Raw genomic sequence first — 13,538 nt, forward strand, 5'->3', positions numbered from 1 at the left:
TCCGTCGGTAGTAGGTACAGACATTTCGTGCAGGCCAGTTGCCTGCTGGGAGAAAGTTCTTTCTTTATCATGTATATGCATATGACAAATCAAATTCCACTGCTTTAAAATGTTCAAAATCATCTCTTTCATTGTGAACATGAAACAGCTGTTATGACACCTGCAACAGTTTACCTCACTAAGGCCCTACTCCAACACCCACACAAGCCAAAGCAAAATCTCCCATTGTCTTCAATGGTGCAGGATCAGGATTTAAGAGAATAGCAGAGTTTGCAAAAAATGCAATTTTTTTTTTAATTAGTGCATGTTAACTTGTAGGTATGCTCTAGATACTCAACAAAGATATGTATGATCTAAAATACTACTTAGTATTTATTTAGCGCTTTTTACCTAAGAATCACTTTACAAAAATATATAAATATTATCTCCATTTTACAGATGGGAAAATTGAGTCACAAAGAGGTTAAGCAAATTATTAGCACAGCCAAGAAGACAATCCTGGTCTCCTGATTTCAGGTCTTCTGGACTAACTACTAGATCAAACTGGCCACTTCACAACATCTTTTATCTTGTGTGAATATATATAATAGTCTAAAGGTTCCAATTACCTGAGAAGTCTATTCTCCTACATATATCTCATCCTGGTAGCTAATATCAGATTAGAGAGAGCAGGACATGTGTCACTCCTGCTGTTAGTTCTTTCAGCAGTACTGTTTAAGACTGGCAGTGGACCATTTTCAGTTGAAGATCGTCAGGTAGCAAAGCTGCTCCCTTTGATGGGTCATCAGAGATAGAGCTGATGGACTTCAAGGCACAATGGTTTGGGTCTTTCAAATGAGATTTTATGGAATTATAGTATAATATATATAGTAAGTTGCTCAAAGCTACCCATAAAAATGATAGTCTAATTAATAAACTCTAGGATCAGTTGAACTGTGCGTGTATATTTATACATGGGCGTGTACAGATATAAAATATATATAAACACACATATGAATGACATGGGCAAGTCATTTAACATCTTTGTGGCTCAGTTACCCCCTCTGTTAAATAAATTACACACACAAAAAAGACTGTGTGTGTGTGTGTGTGTGTGTGTGTGTGTGTGTGTGTGTGTGTAATTGCACATAGTTGCTGAGAGATTTGTCAATAAAAGAAAACATTCAGCTGTCATCCAATAGAAGGAATTAATATGAATATTCCATGAATTTCTGAAAAATAACAGAAACCGTATGTGCTGCTGCCAGTGTGCCATAGAGTAAGTAATAACAAGTAAAGAAACATAAGTCAAATGCTAAGACTAAAAGTTTGACAACCAATTGCCCTTTGGAATGGAAAATCCCATGAATTCTAACTACCATAAAACCAAAAATAAACAAATCACAACAAATACTGCTGAGCAATTTATACTTTTTTTGGACGTATAAAAACAATTTTGTGCTCCTTATGACACTTCATCAATGAGAGCTCAATTATGAGAAGAGCGGAGTATACAACAGGAGCTAGAGGGTATTCAGCACCTCCATGGAAATACTGAGCAAGCACCTTGAAGGTCTGGCCCCTAAAAACTTGAGCCTGCTCCCACTGACACCAATGGAAGTTTTACCACTGACTTCAATGGGTCCAGAATCAGAACCTAAACTACTGAAATAACAAAAGATAAAGAAATAGACTAAGAGAATGGTAGAAGACACATCGAGTAGTTTTGGTATAACACAGTGCAATGTAACTACAACAGCTTATTAAATAAAGACAGCCACGCTGAATTCAACTCCAACAAAAATACGGGAAGAAATCAACATTTGCCAAATGGAGGGACAAAATTAAGTCAAAAGAACCAAATAAGTTTCTAGGCAAATATTAAACAAAAAGAGAAAAATAATATATAGTGCCAAACACTTCTGTGATGTACAGCCAGCAGCCATGAGTGCCAATATACCTGGTAAGAATATACCTGGTATCTGAAATGGGACAAAGTGGGGCAGACTGTACCTGCAGAGTAGGTACTACCTGAGCACAAATCTCCAGAACAAAATGTAAAATACACTTCTTCAACTTTGCTGTTTTTACCTGACGTTGGGAAAAGCTAAGAAGACAGACAATAAAGAGAGACAAGAGATGGTGCACAATAAAGAGAGGGGAGGAGAAAATAAATTAACAACCAAACAATAGCACACAGAGTCATAGTCACAGAGTTTAAGGGCAGAAGGGACAACCAGATCATCTAGCTCAAACTGCCTTAAGGGAAGTAGGGATCAAAATTAAGACTGCTGGTCTACTGTGATTTTGGATATCATCCATTGAGAGGTGCTCAGATACCATAGAGCTGTATTCCATTATTAGGACAGATGCACAGGGGATGAATTTATATCCTTCACTTCTTATCATGAAACTACTGTGTGTGTTTGTGTGCACAGTTGAATACCTGCAGCATATCATCTCAGAGGGAACTCTGCACTTCAGTGGTTGTGTACACAAACACACATACAGAGCAATTCTGTAAATTGTCTTGATGCTAGCAAAATGCACTATATAAGACATCTGTGATTTCATCTCCTATGTTATAAAAGCATATTCCATTTCTTCTCCAGTTGCTTCTGGATCACAATGTCATATTGTATTTATGACGGTCATTCTTCCTTGACTCTTGCTGCTCTTAAATTTATTATAATTTTTTGTGAAGCAAGAATAGTGCTCATGTTTCTTGGTAATTAAAGGGCGGTTTACACCACTCATCCACACTTTTAAAATATGGGTGCAACTAATGGTATTTCTAAAAAATTAGTACTTAGTTTGACACCATATTTTGGGTTTCTGAGAGAGCTAATGTATGTAGCAGAGCTCAACTTACAACTAATATCCTTGCTCTTCCTCCCCATCCCACTATCTCCTTCTTCTTTAAGGAGTAGGCCCAGGACAAGGTGAGGGGAAATTCCCACAGCCCTTATAGATCTGCAAGAGGAGCACATAACTTGCTTGCTAATTGAAGGGGAACCAAGCCAACAAGGTAAATGGGAGAAAGGAAGGAGGAGAGTGCTGAGACGAGAGAGGTATTGACAGCCAAGGGGAGGTAGCAAGCTAATGTCCTGGTGAGAATTATGGGGTGAGAGAGAGGAAGAGCTCCTGGTAATGGATCCAAGCTGGGGACAAAAACCTCCTCTCCCATCACTCTGTGCAGTTCCTGAGAAGTTGCCAGCACCAGCTAGTCAGTAGTTATCCTCCCCCAACATCTCCTACCACTCACAGTTTCAGTAGGCAGCTACGTTCAACTCCCTCAGCAAGCAGTTTTTAGGCTCTGTTCCCCATTCCAAATATGGCTTCTGGTGTTGTGCACCCCCATTCCCATGCCTCCAATATTCAAGGATAAAATATCATGGCTCAAAGAAAAAAAATGTGGAGTAGTATTTAAACACTTGTTACCAAACTAGCTTTGCCTACTCCAATATTATCAATGGGGCAAGATACATGCATTGATTCAGACCACTGAATGAATACTAGTTAATGGGCGCAACATCTTTTTTATAAATTGAAAGCATAATTAAAAACAGATAAAAACACCAAGGAGTGTAAATTCACCCCTCAACATGGATGTATTTACCTCTCTCATTTCTGTTAACAAGCATTTGCATACAATGACAAGAAAATAGAATAGTGAGAGTACCATTAAAATGTAATTTAGATTCTAGAGATGAAGCAATTCTCAATTATGCCGCACATGGTAAGTCAAACAGAATTTAAAAGAACTTGATATGCTGACATAACCAAAAAAAACTATTTGGATTTACAGTTCTATTACATTTCATACTGCTCATACAATTGGAAACTGAATCTTGATTTCACTTGACAGTATAGCTTTATGCCAGTACACACCATATTATAATGTGTAACCATTGATGAGTCTTATGAAAGGAGACTCAAAGAGCTTGGCTTGTTTAGCCTAACCAAAAGAAGGCTGAGAGGAGATATGATTGCACTCTATAAATATATCAGAGGGATAAATACCAGGGAGGGAGAGGAATTATTTAACGCAGTACCAATGTGGACACAAGAACAAATGGATATAAACTGACCATCCCAAAGTTTAGACTTGAAATTAGACGAAGGTTTCTAACCATCAGAGGAGTGAAGTTCTGGAACAGCCTTCCAAGAGAAGCAGTTGGGGCAAAAGACATATCTGGCTTAAAGACTAAGCTTGATACGTTTATGGAGGTGATGGTATGATGGGATAGTCTAATTTTGGCAATTAATTGATCTTTGACTATTAGTGGTAAATATGCCCAATGGCCTGTGATGGGACACTAGATAGGATGGGATCTGAGTTACTACAGTGAATTCTTCCCTGGGTGTCTTACCCACATGCTCAGGGTTTAGCTGATCGCCATATTTGGGGTCAGAAAGGAATTTTCCTCCAGGGCAGATTGACAAAGGCCATGGGTTTTTTTCACCTTCCTCTGCAGCGTGGGGCATGGGTCACTTGCTGGAAGATTCTCTGCACCTTGAAGTCTTTAAACCATGATTTGAGGATTTTGATAGCTCAGACATAGGTTAGATTCTGTGGCCTGCGCTGTGCAGGAGGTCAGACTAGACGATTATAATAGTCCCTTCTGATCTTAAAGTCTGAAGTCTATTAAAGTCTATGAGATTTGACACTGGAGAGAGAGACAGGAGGACTTTTTTTAGTAGCAAAATACACACATTTCTTGTGCTTCTTTATGAAAACATCTCAAAATACTATGTTTATTTAATTCTGAACAATATATTCCCTCCTTATGAAACTATTACTTTGGTTCACCAAATCCTGTTTCCATTGAAATCAACAGCAAAATTCACATCAATTTCCAGGGGAGCCAGATAGAGACATTTTTAGCAATTTCATAAAACCTTATAACAGAGTAGTACAATATATAATTTCTATAACAGTGAATTAGACTGCCTAGAGTTATCATCAATGACAAGTAAAAAAGTTTTATGGGCTAAGATAAAAGAAGGAATAAAAGGGAATTTACAGTAAAAGCCTGCAATATACCACTAATTTAGAATGAAGGTAACGGTAATTTTGTTCGGAAACTGATAGAAAGGCTGACCAAAAACACCAAAACTCGCAGGATCTAGACCTCATGGGCAATTTTACCTTCCCAGATATTATTCTAAGACTAAAACAGCAACACAGTTGTGTGTGTGGAGTGTGTTGAACATTGTTGCCAGTGATTCAACAGTTATTTATAATGAGTCTTGTTTTGGATGTAAAGCCCAATCCTGCAGTCCTTTCCCAGACAAAATTCCCACTAATTTATTTTGAAGTTAATTGCAGTTTTACCAGAGTAAAGACTGCAGGGTCAAGCCCACAATATTAGCTGAGAGGCAAATTTTCAAACAAACTATAAAAGAAAGAAAAAGCTAAAACTATATAGACACCTTCAATCAGAACATGGTATTTCAAAAATATCAGGACATTTGAAAATCAGGAAATCTAGAGATACTAAGCATTAAAAGTCTTAAATTTCCAGGAACCAGTATAACTCTGTCCACACAGCACCACACAGTGAATCACTGACTAACGTAATCTAAGGAATTCAGCTATTGTTCCTATTATTGAAATTAACAACGGAAAAATTATGTGCAGAGCTCATTTCACTTCTGTACGAAAGAGGCAAGATTATCACGTTTTCTACGGAAAAAGAGCACATCTAGGAGGGAAATGGCCAAGGTAGAGTGCAGGCTGTGGGGGGCAGTTTACCCTTGCATTCTGTTTGCTCCTGATGAAAACTCCTCCAACATTTGAAACGTAATGGGTTTCGGTTTTAATTGCCCTCTTTTTGAAGGAGCTGGAAGCACAATTTACTCTTCTTAGTGTGGTTAAATGTTGATAGATGTTTGGCTGTGTGTGTGTGTTCCCTCTGTGTGCCACCCCAGCCCTGCGCAGACAGCTGGCAAAGCAGACCTCGAGTGAACCGCCCAATGACCACAAGATCCGTTAAGGGACGAAGGCACCCAGCCAGGTTTATTGTCAACAAAGCACAGTGCTAGTATTCCACAGATTTTACCAGGCCCCTAATATATGTATGCCCATAACAATGGACCAGATCAGACAGCAAGACTTCCTGTTCCTCCCTAGGCCAGACAAAAATATTCCCTCTGAGATACATTTTTATACCCTGATACAAACAAGTTAGTACTGCACCTCTAACATAGTTACTGTAGTTACTTCCCCCGACGTGGCTAGTTATTACTTATTCTTATACATATTGGTTTGATTAAAACATCTTTATTACCTACTGTTATCCTGACCTTATCTTTTAGGAGGGAGTGTGTTCCTGTTATCCCTGGGGAATGTTTTTGAACCATCCTTGATATCGGGATGTTTTTGGTACCACTTGATATCAGGATGTGTTTGTGTGAGTACTCTGTGACTAGCACTCCTTAAGAATGTGTATTTTTGCAATATTAGCCCTGTACTTGCCAAATTTTATGAGCTGGTTCTGCCTCATACCAGGCCTCTAATACAAGGGCTTATGTTTTAGGCTCTCTTCCTACTACACTTAGTAAGGGCTTTTTGAGAAACCAATATCCAGATAAGCCCTGATCCCTGAGAAATGAGGAAGCACCAAGCTCTTAAGAGGAATGGGAGGTTACCTCAGCCGTAAATTTGTTCAGCCCTGCCTCCTGAACCTAGACCCCACCTGCTTAACTCTCTCAAAGGGAAAGAAGAGCCATCCTGGCTTCAAAGGCTATCATCATCGTCCACTGTTTCACACTGTTAAGCCCAAGCTGCAGACAAAAACCCCTTCAGAGGAAGAATGAAAAGGGAAACTTGATAGTTTCATACATTTTCCCTTAAAGATCCATAGTGCACTGGACTGCAGGTCGTTTCTGTCTAGATGGCATGCAGACCAGAAACTACATTTCCATCTGAAGTCAGCAGATAGCATAGCTCAATGAGAAGGAAAGAACTATTTCTCTTGGTCTGCTCTGCCTTGCAGTTAAAGATGGAAGGAAATGCCCAGAATGGTGAACCTAATGAACAAAAAAGCATACTTTGTGAAGATAAGAGAAGCAGTAGACAGGATCCAAGCTAGTCAAAGTCCAGACACTCGCAGAAAATCTGTTAAAATCAGGGATGGGGGAAGCAACTGGGCTCTCAGTAAAAAAAAAAAAAAAAAAAAGGAGTCTGTTCCAAATACTAATTTTAGACCTTTACGAATCTTTATTTTCATGTTCCTGTGTGATGATACATTACATTTCTGCCAAGTACAGTAAGACTGCTTTATTGAGTTTAAAGAAATGATTAAAGAAAATCTGTTTAAAATATTTATATTACTATCTTTTTTCCTTTAAAAAGGTCAATGGTGTTATTAAAGTTGTCTGATAAAAATTACATAAGCATGAACATAAACCTGCTATAGTAAAATTATATTTTAATATGATCTGTCAGAAAAAATTGGGTATTTATGAAAAATTGGCATCTTGTTAGTTTTGTTTTGTTTAGTATTGTATTGGCAACTCTGACAGGATCACCTGTGACAAGTTTTGGGAAGTAACAGGATACCTGAAAACTGCAATATACTCAGAGATATTATCACATGAACACTACAGATAGCAATTCTAGTAGAAAAGAAAAATATGAGCAAAAAGAAAGAAGGCCAATGTGGGCACATAAAGAAGATCTTAAAGAGCCAAAGGTTAAAAAGAAGTTGTATATAAAATGGAGAAGGGGGGAAAGCAACAAGAAAGGGGAGAAATAAGTCAGTGGAATAAGATTTAATTTAGATAACAACAAGGTAATACATTTGGAGAAAAATAATACTAAGCAGAATACAAAATGGGAGAATGCTAGCTAGGAAATGAGAATTTTCAGGTATAATACAGGCAATATATGTCCAATCTCACAATAAATCATGTATGTCCTTTTCTTCCATTTTGTGTTGTCTGCTCCTAATGGAATGGTGTGGCAGGAATGGCCAATGGCACTAAAGGAGCCATGATCCCTGGAGAGTAAAAAGGGGGACAGATTGACCAGCCCTCTAAACCCTTCCAGAAGCTCAAACACACTCATCCCCCTTTGGGAAGCACTTAGTACAAACATTAAGACGATATCCTGAGGATCTTAAACTTTTCTATGAACTTCACCACACAAGTGTCTGAGATGGCCCCAGGGGATTCAGAGGATAATCCTGAGCTATTCTAGAAATTAGATGTCTTATGGAGATTTGTCATCTGCGATTTAGGCATAACTGATGCCATAGTCTCAAAGTATAATAATACCGTACCACCTCATTTTCTACATGCATAAATTATTATTTATACTGTATGAAAATACATTTGTCTAGATAGCCATAAAATAAACATAGGGCTTTTTCTTTTGATTATTTCTTTGTTTGCAAACCAGTATCATACTGGCGGCACAGCTATCGGAATAAGAATTATTAACTTGTATTCCCTCCACTGGTTAACTGGCGCTACAGCCATAAAAACAGTAATACCCATTAGGTCCTAAATAAATAATCAGTTTTCTACAATTTCTAAAAAAAAGTCAGAATGGTAACTATTTACAATAGGGGGAAAGTAGCAACATTTTAAAACCAATAAAATATTCCCAAACAAATTTCTTTCAGTGCCTCTTTAACAAGAAAAAAATTATTAAAATTACACAAAAGACATTTTTAACAGCACTATTATTAAGAAATGTTATAGTAAACCTACATAAGAAATCCTTTTTAGATCATTTTTTAAGATTTAGAAATATAATTTAACATTTTCGATCCTCAAACTGTATTAGCAGGTCTCACTTTGACTCCAATTTAAAATTTCCTTTCCATAAATAAAGCACCATCTGTAATCAGACTCCAATCCAATTTACCATAAGCTAAATGATGTTTTTGTTGTCAAGGTGATTTCATACCAGCTCCCCAGGAAAAGGCAGATGAAACAAAAGAACCGAGGATAAGTGAAGACTGAAGCTTGTAAAAAATGAGGATACAAATTTACCAAAATTCAGATAATCCTAGTTTAATTATTTTAGACAGCATATTTCCTTGGCAATTAAGATACTGCAACTAATAATACAAATTAACAGAAAAAGTCCAAACAGAATATTTCCTAGGGGTTTTTTCTTGGTATAATACTTAAAAGTATTATAACTCTGAAAGTCATTTTATACCTGCCAAACATTACTGCATTGAATACAAATCTGAGGTATTGTGTACCCTTCAACTCAGATTACCTTTGAACTACTTTAAGTCATAGCTGTGGAACAATACCACAGAAACATCCAAGGGCTTAAAATTATTTCTCCAGGGAGGAAAATCAAGTACCAATTTCGAACGTTAGAGTCTGACAAAGAAGCTCATGTTTGAGTGATCTTTAATTTAGTTAGCTGTAGTAAACATAAATGAATGTGATCATACCAGTACAATTAGCAAAAATGAAAATAAAGGCAAATTTCATTTACCTTGCTCTGCATATTTTTGATTAATAGGCATTAATTTTGTAACCGGGTGCAACAGAACTCTATTGTTATATACAGATTAGAAATGTAAACACTTAGCATTTCCCACAACTACTGACTTCAGAATTGATTTTGAATGTTATTTCAAAAAACAGTCAAGTGCCAGAGAAGTATAATGAAGGGAAAGAACACTACTGCCCCCTAATGAGCTAATCTAAAAAGAAATTTCTGTACATCATTTCGATCTCTCTCCTTCATGGAGCAACAACAGGCCATTACGTTCAAGCGGGGAGGATAAATAGCATATATAAACAATTAGCCATTTTGAAATAGTAAGTGGGATGCATACCAAAATTCTGAATAAGAGGCTGCAATTACTTCTATTTATAAAGTTAGGGAGAAAATGAGAAAAGCTGTATAACATTTAGGATGCTGAGATAAGTACTTAGCATTTTCGTACACAGAACTTTGCTGATGAAAAGTACTTTACAAACATTAACTAATTAAGCCTCAACACTTTTATGAAGCAGATAGATGAGTGTCTTTCTGTCTTAAAACCTGTCCTATACTGGATGTGATCAATAAGCCGCAAGCCAGTTGCTGTTATTCTTCAGGTCAACCCAGATTTCTAAATTTCAGTGTGCAAAACATTACAGCATTTGTATGTTTTTGTTGCTGCACCATTCCACCTACTAAGCACCAATTTCAGAGTTGTTATTCAAGGCTCGTAGTAATTGCAAGAAAATCCAATTCCATCTGATTGCATCAATAAAAAGAAAGAGAAAGAATCAAGAGAAAGAGTTTAGGAACTGGAGTTGTGTTTATAAAGGAAATGTGTGCTGGTGGATTGAACAAAATAAACTGTCTTTTGATTTAAAAAAAAAAAACCAACAACCACATGATCTATCGGTAAATACTAATATGTCACTACATGGCCAGGCAGGGGCGGAAAAAGCCACTTTTGATATATATGGCTTGAGCTTTCAACAGATACATCATATCGGCAGACTGGTTCCATAGGAATCTAATGTCAATGAACAACCCAACAGATAAAGATTTTGTCTATATATTTTTATAGCTGGAAACTGATGCAAAGAAATAGAGTGGCTTGTCTAATGCCAAATATATGAAAGCCAGAATCAGAGCTTGAATTCTCTATTTTAAACCCTGAAAATACCGTATACCGATTACAAAAAAGTTAAAATGAATCCACTGTACACATGGGAAAAAACTTTCAGCTGGGCCTCTACTCAACTTCTAAGTGCCCATGCATAAAATTGCACACAAACATATTTGGTCCTACACTTCACAGGTGGAAATACTGGGCACAACACTGCAAAGATATAAACATCTGCATACACACTTTTAACAGTCTTAACTATTAGCCAATACATGTATGTTAGGGGTAGGGCATGCTATATTAATAATGTATTATACCCAGCATGTGGGCAGATAAGTTAACCAAATTATATTAGGTCTTTCCTACAATTCTGTTCACTTTGCTCACTTATGTCAAGTAATATATATCCCACAATACTCTGCAAAAGCTAAACATAGCTTTTGGCATTAGTGAATATAATACCTCTCAAAGGCAAGATCCATTGATTCTGTGTCCTAACACAGGACAGTAGGTATCCTAGGGTGGAATATGGTATCCAAAACAGAAATAAGAAAAGGTACACCATGGTACCAGAAAAACAAGTGTAACCCCTTTGGGGTTTAGAGAGCATGGCCCTTTTAAATCTTTGTACTAAAGGGGGCAATGTTGATTGTTCCAGGAAGAGGGAGTGCTGGTTTTTGTTGTTGGTTTTATTTTTTGTTTTGTTTTGGGGGGATTGGGGCAGGAGGGGGGGGAGGTAAGAAGAGAGAGAGGGAGAGCAACAGGGTGCGTGTCTGCAGCTCCAGACCCTCCCAGAGTGAAGAAGCCGAGAACCTGCCCGAAGCCTGGGAGGGACAGAGCGGCCAACCGGAGACACCCCAAGACAGGAGCCAGGAGGAGCACTGTGGTAGGGAGGAATCTCCCGAAAAGGACAAACCGGAGCTGGACCCAGTATTACTACTACCGAGAGTGGTATGGGGCTCTGAGTACTGGGGCTTGTGAGTTTGCATTGAGAATAAGGAAGGACGCTGTAGCTAGTTAAGTGGGGAAGTTAACTATAGCAGGGTTCAAAAAAGAACTAGATAAATTCATGGAGGATAGGTCCATCAATGGCTATTAGTAAGGATGGGCATAGATGGTGTCCCTAGCTTCTGTTTCCCAGAAGCTTGAAATGGGTGACAAGGAACGGACTTAGGGTTGCCAGGTGTCCAGTTTTCGACCAGAAGACCCGGTCAAAAAGGGACCCTGGCGGCTCCGGTCAGCACCACTGACCAGGCCGTTAAAAGTCCAGTCGGCAGCACAGCGGGGGAGGCAGGCTTCCTGGCTGATGTGGCTCTGTGTGACTCCCGGAAGCAGTGGCATGTCCTCTGGCTCCTACGTGTAGGGGCAGCCAGGGGGCTCTGAATGCTGCCCCCTCCCCAAGCGCCAGCTCTGCAGATGCACTGCTTGGTGTCTGCCCTTTCAGACCGTGGCTGTGAGGGCTTGTGTTGAATGTAACCCAGTTTTATCGCTTCCCCTATCTTTTCCCCTCCTGTTGTTTTCCTCCATTCATCCCTCTGTAAATAAATATTTCCCTTTCCTATATTCATTGTACTCTTCTGATGTGTGTGTGTTCATTCTGGGGGGGTTGGAACAGGTGCCCTTATGATGGAAGGGACCGGTAAAAAGGGTAAAAAAGTGATTGGTGAATTTTAGTCTTGGCTGAAATATATACAGTGTTTTCTAAGTTGTACACAGGTCTGGTAGTTTTGAAGCACACTTTCTGTGTAACGTGAACTGCATGCTGTGAAAAACAGCTTCCCAGAGGGAGTAGTGTGTATACCTCCTTAACGTATTGTACTATTTTATCTTCAGGCAATAAATTTGCTAACTTTGGTTATTTGGTCTCCTGAACATTTTTAATATCAAACCACAAATGCAGTCAATCAATGGTCTATACATTTAAATCACTATAACACTAATAACTGATAGTCTAACTATATAATCACTTTGGTCACCACTGAATTGCAGCTAATCCTGCAGCTGATCACATTGGCTACAAAACATTTTAGGACAAAAAGTGAAAAAGAATACAATATGCAGTTTCTTCTGGAAGAATTTAAACAAGAAGAATATAATTATGCAGGTCTGAATTTGGCCAGGACATAGCCTTATCATCCTACTCTTGTGATAAGTGCTACAGGGTCTTTAATGACTACAAACATGACCCTGGTTTTACATCTCAAACCAAAAATTAGCATATCCAACAGTACAGTCCTCCACTAAAATAAAGCATTCGCATTGGTTCTGCTCCTCCTCAAAAAGATCTTCACTTGATTCAGTAATGCAAGTACCTGTAGCACCTGCATTTCACTTAGTGATCTCCCACCTAAGTAATGATCAAGCCTGACCACGTGACTTTAATATAGGAACAAACCATAGCTCAAGGTGTCATGGTTGGATGCATTAGGATCCATTCTGTCTTTCTGCCATAATGTACAAAATCTTAATGAATTCACTTCTTTTTTAAAAGGGTTACATACTCTTATCAAAACAACAACAAAACTTCAAGAGAAACTATTTATTTATTTATAACAGCATGTACATGTTTTTCCAGTGTTTTCTTTTAGTCATTTTCTGTAGCTGCATTTTACATATGTTGCTCATTATGACTTGTATACAAAATGCTATCTGCTTTCTGTATTAAGGTTTTTAAAATTCACCCTCAGGTAATCTACTGTTTTTTCTAAGAACAAAGAACTCTGTTACAGGCGCCAGTTTAAGGCACCAAGAAGACCAAGGGCCTAAATCTCCTTATTTACCAGTGTAAGTCAGGAGTAACTCTATTCAAGTTAGTGGAATTACTGTGGTTTAAAGATGATCTGAGAGCAGAATCAGGTCCCTTGAATCAAAATTTTCCTCCTTTTTTTAAAATCTACTTTTTCACTAACACAGATTAAGGTAGAGACCACAAAAATTGGGGGGAGGTTACTTTCCACTGGGAAGGTGAGGTAA

General features: G+C 38.1%; 1 protein-coding gene across 2 annotated transcripts in view; it reads right to left on the reverse strand.

The window, feature by feature from the left end:
- COMMD10 (COMM domain containing 10) overlaps positions 1-13,538 on the reverse strand; it is a 176,253-nt gene that overhangs the window by 127,656 nt on the left and 35,059 nt on the right. The gene's annotated exons all lie outside the window — the stretch shown is intronic.

The sequence above is a fragment of the Malaclemys terrapin genome, chromosome 6, assembly GCF_027887155.1.
Source record: "Malaclemys terrapin pileata isolate rMalTer1 chromosome 6, rMalTer1.hap1, whole genome shotgun sequence".
Classification (NCBI taxonomy): domain Eukaryota; kingdom Metazoa; phylum Chordata; order Testudines; family Emydidae; genus Malaclemys; species Malaclemys terrapin.